A 9,024-nucleotide genomic window follows, 5' to 3' on the forward strand; every position below is an offset into this window, starting at 1 on the left:
GTCCTCAGGCCTCTTCACAGGAAGGCAGCATCCACTTGCTAAAGCTTTTAGCACTAAAGGGACACGAGGTTGTCAAGGAAAATTGTAGTTTGCCCAAACCCAGGTTTGACATTTAGGGCATCTGATATCAGAACAAGAGTTATACCGAGTTACAGATAAGTTTTATGGAGTCTTTAAGTGTCTCCAAACCCCAAACAAACATTAATTGCAAGGTTTTCTCAGATTAGTCAGCTTTTGCTGAAAATGTATTTCAAGTTTTTCTCATATAGACAAACTTCTGCATGTTTTGTAGCTTATTATTTTGGAATGTTGTAAGTGCGTCATGGCTTACTTCTAGCTGAAGTAAAATTTAAAATGGCCCTTATTTTAGGTGTTATTAGATGCAATACTTTTACCTGCCAGTTTAGCTCTCTAAGATTTCAGGGCATTATAAACATAATACTCTAGAAGCTAAGGGAAATTTATCTTATTGACATTTCCACAAGGAATGCTTCTGTTAAAGGGACCGATAGCAGCTGAACCTCTGTCATGGTCCAAACGGGTATTTCCCCAAATGATAACTTAGGAAAACTGGCCCAGGGAAGTTCAACAATTGGCCTCAGGAAAGGAAAAGCAAGATTGGAAATTCAGTAATTGTTTTGATAAAAAGAGAATGCTCTGCTCAGCCCAGTGCTCTGTGATGTCCTGAGGGGTTGGGGAGCGGAGCATGGGAGAGAAGCTCAAGAGGGAGGGGATATATGTATACTTATGGCTGATTCACATTGTTGTATGGCAGAAACCAACACAATATTGTAAAGCAATTATTCTTTAATTAAAAATTAATTTTTAAAAAAAAGAGAGAACGCTCTGGTTTGGACCAAACAACAATGCAGTCTTACTGGAAACTCTAAAATTCCTACCCTAACTGGACCTGCACATCATCAGGTGACCTGAAAGCAAAGATTTTTCCAGAATTGAAGCAGACAATGTTTGAGTACTACTTCTTTTGCTGTTTGGGGGACTTGCCTGTGATTTGCCTTGCTTCCAGACCCTGAATTGTAATTCTCTGTTGAATAAACCCAATTTTTCTGGTGAAATAACTGGCAGTCTGTTTGTTTTCAGTCCATACAATTCAGTGACATTTAGCACAACCACTTTTGTGCAACTCTCACCATTACTTAGCTTCAGAACATTTTCATCATCCCCCAAAGAAAATCTTGTACCCATTAAGCGGTCACTCTCCATTCATCTGTTCTCCAGACCTTGGAAACAGGTAATTTGCTGTCTCTTGGCTTGCCTATTCTGGATATTTTGCATAAATGGAATCATACAATGCATAACCTTTGTGTCTGACTTCCTTCACTTAGCATAATGTTTACAAGGTTCATCCATGTTTTGGCATGTATCTACATTTTATTCCTTTTTATTGCTGAGTAATATTTCACTGTATGGATATACTACATTTTATTTATCCATTCACTGAGTGATAGATACTTGAGTTGTTTCCATCTTTTGGCTATTGTGATTAGTGCTTCTTTGAACAGCTGTGAACAGGTTTTTGTGTAAACAATTGTTTTCAGTTCTCTTGGGTATATATCTAAGAGCTGAATTTCTTGGTCTATGGTAATTCTGTATTTAACATCACTAAACTGTTTTCAATAGCAGCAGCACCTTTTAACATTTCCATCATTCATGCACAAGGGTTCAATTTCTTCACATCCTTACCAACATCTGTTATTAAAAAATAGCCATGTGATATTTTTGGATTTATTATATCACATAATGGATCTGATATATCTCATTGTGGTTTTGACTTGCATTTCTTGCATTATGATTAATGATGTTGAACATCTTTTCATTTGGTTATTGGCTGTTTGTATATTTTCCTTAGGGAAGTGTCTACTTTGCCCCCCTTTTAATTGCATTGTTTTTTAATTCAATTGTGTTGCATTACGAATTTTTTAAAAAATGTTTCAGACTTGAGGCTTTTAGAAAATATTTGCAAATATCATGTTCCATTCTATGATATGTCCTTTTAATTCTCTTGCCAGTGTCTTTCAATACACAAAAGTCTTTAATTTCAATGATGTTCAATTTATTGACATTTTCTTTGTTTGCTTGTATTTTGTGTCATATCCAAGAAAATGTTGCCTAATTCGAGGTCATGCAGATTTTCACCTATGTTTTCTTCTAAGAATTTTATAGTTTTTAAAAATAGTTTTAGCACTTACCTTTAGGTTTTGATTCATTCAGAGTTAATTTTTGTATGTGTTGTGAAGTAGGTGTCCAGAATCATTTTTTTTTTCCTTCTTTTGCATGTGGATATCCAGTAGTTTCAGCATTAGCCATTGATGAGACTATTTTCCCCACTGAACAGTCTTTTTTACTCTTGTAAAAAATCAATTTTACAATTTTCTTGGTAGACTCTCAATTTGATTCCATTAAACTACATATTTTTCTACATGCCAGTACCACACTGTTCTGATTACTGTAGCTTTGTAGTAAGTTTTGAACCTGGGAAATATTCTTCTAGATGTGTTCTTTTTCCAGATTGTTTTCACTGTGTGGGATCCCTTGCAATTACATATGAATTTTAGGATCTGCTTTTCCACTTCTGCAGAAAAGCTATTGGAATTTTGATAATGATTGTATTGAATTTGTAGATCATTTTGGTAGCATTGTTATTTTAACAATATTATGTCTTCCAGGTCATGAATATCAAATGTTCTTTCCATTTATTTACATCTAGGTCTTCTTTAATATATTTTAACAGTGCTTTGTAGTTTTCAGTGTATAAGTCTTGGACTTACTTGGTTAAATTTCTCCTTAAATACATTATCCTTTTTGATGCTATTGTACATGAATTTTCCTTTTATATTTTCTATTACTTGCATGTAAAAATAAAACTGATTTTTATGTGCTGGTCTTGTATCCTGAAACACTGTAAACTCACTTAAAAGTTCGAATTGATTTTTGATGGTTGTTTGGATTTCTATATATAGAGTCATGTCATTTGAAAATTGAGAAAATTCTTGCTTTCTAGTTTGAATGCCTTTTATTTCTTTTCCTTGCCTAATTGCTCTGACTACAACTTCCAGTACAGTCTTGAATAAAAGTAGCAAAATCAAGCATCCTGTTTGTTCCTAGGGGGAAAGCTGCCAGTTTTTCATTCTTCAATATGAGATTAGCTGTGGATTTTTCATAATGTACTTTATCATGTTAAGGAATAGAAGGAAATTTCCTTCTATTCCTGGTTTGCTCAGTAATTTTATCATGAAAGGTTACTGAATTTTGTGGAATGTTTTTCCTGCATCAAGATGGTTGTGTGTGTGTGTTTTGCCTTCATTCTACTAGTGCAGTGCATTATATTGATTGATTTTCTTATGTTGTACATATCCTCAATTTCTGGGATAAATCCCACACAGTCATAGTTTTTTATCCCACATTTCTGTTAACTTGGCTAGGAGTTGGGCAACCATAGGTGCCAGAGCCTTCAAATTCCTCTAGTATCCTTGTCTTTGTCTCCACTATTGACAAAACACTAAACACTCCTGAAGTGAAAGTGAAAGCCGCTCAGCTGTGTCCAACTCTGCAACACCATGGACTATACAGTCCATGGAATTCTCCAGGCCAGAATACTGGAGTGGGTAGCCTTTCCCTTCTCCAGGGGATCTTCCCAACCTAGGGATCGAAGCTAGGTCTCCTACACTGCAAGTGGAACACTCCTCAAGGAGAGTCTGTATCTTGTAGCTCCTTCTGCTGTAATCTAGAGTTGCTGGTGTGATGGCAAGTTCTGGGGTGGGGGTCAGGGTGTGGTGGAGTCTATAATTTTCCAATTAAATCTGTCTTAGTGGGACTGTCTAGGACAGATATTTATCCAGTGGTACAGCTTTCTCCCAAGTTCCTTGCCCTGTGCTCTCTCCTCTGATTGCAGCATTCCTAATCTTTTTCCTTGAATAACCCCCCACCCCCAACTCCATGTTTATTTTTTCCCTCCTCCTTAGTGAGACAGGAAGGTTAGATGGGGCTAAAGTAGAAGGAATGTCCTTATCTCAGCTAGCATAAGACTCTGGTAAACTCTTCCCCAGGAGAGCAGACATTTTTCATGAACTCTAGATATGTTTCACAATGGTTATCCTTCATCTCTTAGAGCACTGAGGGACTATTTTTCAGGTCACCACCACACAAATCCATCAGAGTTTCTGAATCTAATGGCAGTGGAAATGTGGGCGATCTCTTAAGACTGTAGCCCCCAAGGAATTTCTCACTCTCAAGACAGTCCACATTCAACCTTTGGCAATTTATCAAAATGAGCATTTAATATTTCTAACATTTCATGGTTCCTGTAGTTTCTGTTCCAGGTAAGCAGATCTGTATTTCTCTGGAATACAGGTATGCCTGTCATACCAGATTTTGCATACCAGTGTTGCAATTTGCCCAGCAATCTCAGTTCTCAGGAATATAAAAGGAAAGTCAATGATTTTCAGCCTGTCCAACTTATTTTTGTTGTAAGGATGTGAGTGGTCACTTTCAAGATGTTCACAGCATAGAAGCTAAATCAGGAAGTCCAAACAAGTTTTTGAATGCTGGAAAATTGAAGATTATAAAATACAAACAAAATCACAAAAACTCTTTAACTCCTTAAATGTTTAAATGCTCAAGTAATGCAACAATTTCACAATAATTACTCTGGGGTCAGTAGAATGACAGATGTTGTCTGTGCAGAATTATGCAAAAGTGCAGAACTGTGCGCAGGATAGCCAACACCTTGCATAGAATCCACTACACTTTGATTCAACTTTAAATTGTTTGCACTCCTGCGTATACACCAAAACTTGCATTTTGTATTATCTCTATGAAAAGCAGTACACTTCTCATTAACTCATTAAGTGAGCAGCAGCCTTCTAAGCAAGCCTTTTTCATGAGAAAAACATACAAGGAAAGGGAATTTTTTCCTGATATTGTGATTACTTGCACCTTGGGCTATGTTTTAAAAACATGAGGTATTTTAGATCTGTAATAATCTCTGTAATAGTAAACAGAGCTATTACATTTTTTATTATTGTAGCATTTTATCCTGGCACCTAAAATTTGCTTTCAATTTTAGAATCAGAAAACACTCCTGGTATGTTTTACCAGTTATCTGTGCTGCAAAGGTTGATCATGATGATACACAATGTGGACAATCTTACAACTTCTGCTGTGATTATTTTCATCTGAATTTAATTAAATTTTTTTTAATAGCTGAAGAACCACATATCTCAGGTTTAGCTGTTAGTAGATACTTGTTTATAACTGACTTTCTGTCATTTTTTGTATTGAATGAAGTTTCATACTGCAAAAAATGTTTCAAAAGGCTTTTCCCGTCATTTAATAGATAACCAATGCTCTGAAAGTTAATCACAAATCTACATTTGCATTTAAGATTCAAATACACAAATAAAAAATAGATCTTAGCAAACAGCACAGAAATTGAAAACATTGAATTTGATAGTCTCATAGCATCATTAATGTATTTGTCACTCATGAAGCTAAATTTATAACAGTAAACTGGGGTTAAACTGTTGAAGTGGTTTCAACCTATCAATAAACTGAACTTTGGTATGTGCTGCAGAAAAAATGAACTTCATATATGGCTGCAAAGGAGAGCTGTATCTGCAAGGTACAACCTCTCCAATGAAAGCCACAGCTGATCTTATACAAGGTTTTGGGAAGCTTGGTCCAAGGATTGGTGGATTTTCAGAAGCAGGAGTGTTTATGGAATGACAGTCTTTCAACTATGTTAGTGTAATCACTAGAATAAAGCTGTTATTGACCGGCATACTTTCAGAAATACAGTTACTGAACTGAGGCATTTGCTGATTGACTTGTTTACAGGCATGGGATGGTAAACAATTGGCTGACTTTCAGAAGCTGGAGTCTCATTAGCTTGCTAACTGTCAGATGCAGGGGCCACTGCTGCTGATTTTTAGAGGATGTGTACTGATCCAAAGTAATCTCTAATTAATAGTGATTACTTGCTTACAACTTGAGACTATGACCAAAAAAAGTCTTTTTTTTTAACATGGAAAAGAAGACTTTCAATTCTCAGTTACCTTCTCCCACCCTACCAACCGGGCTTCCCCGGTGGCTCAGTAAAGAATCTGCCTGTAATGTGGGAGACCTGGGTTTGATCCCTGAGCTGGGAAGACCCCTGAAGGAGGGCATGGCAACCCACTCCAGTATTCTTGTCTGGAGAATCCCCATGGACAGAGGAGCCTGGTGGACTACAATCCAGGGGGTCGCAAAGAGCCAGATGTGACTAAGTCTAGCACATACCCCACCCTTACCCCCCACCCCTCCAACTTTGGTCTTTTCTCAGCCAAAAATATAGGAGAGACTATAAAGAATTATTCAGATCTCTGTGGAGGTAAAATTTTCAGCTAGCTTTGCTATTTAAGTAATTTAAGTGCCAATTATTAAAACAGAAATACAGCTCTAACTGCTCAATTTTCATTATCGGGAAAAAAATACAACTAATTACATTAAGGGAGACGTAAAAAAGACCAACACAAGATGCAGTTCAAAATCAGTCCGTACAAGACATATTCACTATATACAGGATACCTGTCAAACTTATTTGCCATCTTAGCTTTCTTCTCACCCACCAACCTCACTTATTTGCTTCTGAACACCATTTTATTTGTTCTAATATATTGTATCCTATTCTCCAAATGTGCTGTTCCTGTTTTAATCTGGACTCTTATTCATCTATCACTTGAATTATCATAGCTCAGGTTTCTAGGCATCAGTCTACACAGCTTGAATAAATCCTAGATACATTCTCTACACACTGTTGCCAAAACAATGTCCCTTGCTTAACATCTTTAACTATCAATTTCAGGGTAAAATCTAAACTTCCTTGCATGGCAAACAGGGCTTTTGTTATCTTGTTTTGTGCCTTCTACTCAAACTTTAACATCTGCCATTCTCTTGATCATTAGTTTTATACTTGAATTTCCACAGAGATGTCACAGTATTACCCACCTCTACCTTTCCTATTTGGAAAGCTTATCTCAACCTCTGGATAGTTCTTATTATTCTTTCAAAACCTGACTCAGGGATCATTGCTTCTGGAAAACTTTCTCTGATGTAATCAGGCTTCCTTCAGTTCAGTTTAGTCGCTCAGTTGTGTCAGACTCTTTGCGACCCCATGAATCACAGCACGCCAGGCCTCCTTGTCTATCACCAACTCCCGAAGTTTACTCAAACTCATGTCCATCGAGTAAGTGATGCCATCCAGCCATCTCATCCTCTGTCGTCCCCTTCTCCTCCTGCCCCCAATCCCTCCCAACATCAGAGTCTTTTCTAATGAGTCAACTCTTCGCATGAGGTGGCCAAAGTATTGGAGTTTCAGCTTTAGTATCATTCCTTCCAATGAACACCCAGGACTGATCTCCTTTAGAATGGACTGGTTGGACTCCTTGCAGTCCAAGGGACTCTCAAGAGTTTTCTCCAACACCACAGCTCAACAGCATCAATTCTTCGGTGCTCAGCTTTCTTCACAGTCCAACTCTCACATCCATACGTGACCACTGGAAAAACCACAGCCTTGACTAGATGGACCTTTGTTGGCAAAGTAATGTCTCTGCTTTATAACATGTTGTCTAGGTTGGTCATAACTTTCCTTCCAAGGAGTAAGTGTCTTTTAATTTCATGGCTGCAATCACCATCTGCAGTGATTTTGGAGCCCCCCAAAGTAAAGTCTGACACTGTTTCCACTGTTTCCCCATCTATTTGCCATGAAGTGATGGGACCAGATGCCATGATCTTTGTTTTCTGAATGTGGAGCTTTAAGCCAACTTTTTCACTCTTCTCTTTCACTTTCATCAAGAGGCTTTTTAGTTCTTCTTCACTTTCTGCCATAAGGGTGGTGTATCTGAGGTTATTGCGTATCTGAGGTTATTGATATTTCTCCCGTCAATCTTATTCCAGCTTGTGCTTCTTCCAGTCCAGCATTTCTCATGATATACTCTGCATATAAGTTAAATAAGCAGGGTGACAATATACAGCCTTGACGTACTCCTTTTCCTATTTGGAACCAGTCTGTTGTTCCATGTCCAGTTCCAACTGTTGCTTCCTGACCTGCATATAGGTTTCTCAAGAGGCAGGTCAGGTGGTCTGGCATTCCCATCTTTTTCAGAATTTTCCACAGTTTATTGTGAGCAGGCTTCCTTAGTTAGGTTCGGTCGCTCTTCATGTCCAAATTGCTACAATGTTCTTGCACTGCAAAATATTTTCACAATCTATTTGCCTGTTAAAACAACCACACTTGTATACACTGACATAATTTGCTTTACTCATCTGATAGTCCCTCAACTCTATTCCCTTTACTTCATTCATAGTTTCTTAAAGGCCTGTGACTTTTTCCTTAAAGTTTCCAGTGTGCAATACAGTACCTGCCCCAAGGCTAGGAGGAAAACCACTGAGTTGTTTGTAATTATTCCTTTTGTTTTCCTGAAATTGTTTTGACACTAAAGAACACCAAGAAGGAAAAACATCCTCTATTTTATGACATGATCAATGTACCTTTCAACATTTTGGCACATATGCTAGATTCATTAAACTGCTTTTGATAGCCCCTTCTGGTATGAAATTAGAATCTATATTATTAAATACATATATATTAAACATTTAATAACTTTCAATACTGTATTAAATACTTTAAATAGCTTTGAAAACTGCTTATTTTTCCATTTAATATCCCTAAGATGACAGCTCACAGTATTTAGCAAGTACTAAAAGTATTATTTCACAATAAATTCAGAGCAAAAAAAGAAAAAATTCTGGGTGGAAAATTTGCAGTTTATAGCAATTATTAGAAGAACAAAGGAAGAAGAGAACAGACTTTTATTTCTAAATGAAATCCATGCACAAAGTTTGACAGCAAGTCAGGAAAAGGACAAACCCCAGAAATTGAGAGGTAGTTTACAGTTTATTTTTATCTTTTATTTGGTCCTTTTTTTCTAAAAAAGTATAATTTCTTTGACCACATCTGTTATATGC

Source organism: Capricornis sumatraensis, chromosome 9, assembly GCF_032405125.1.
Source record: "Capricornis sumatraensis isolate serow.1 chromosome 9, serow.2, whole genome shotgun sequence".
Taxonomy (NCBI): Eukaryota; Metazoa; Chordata; class Mammalia; order Artiodactyla; family Bovidae; genus Capricornis; species Capricornis sumatraensis.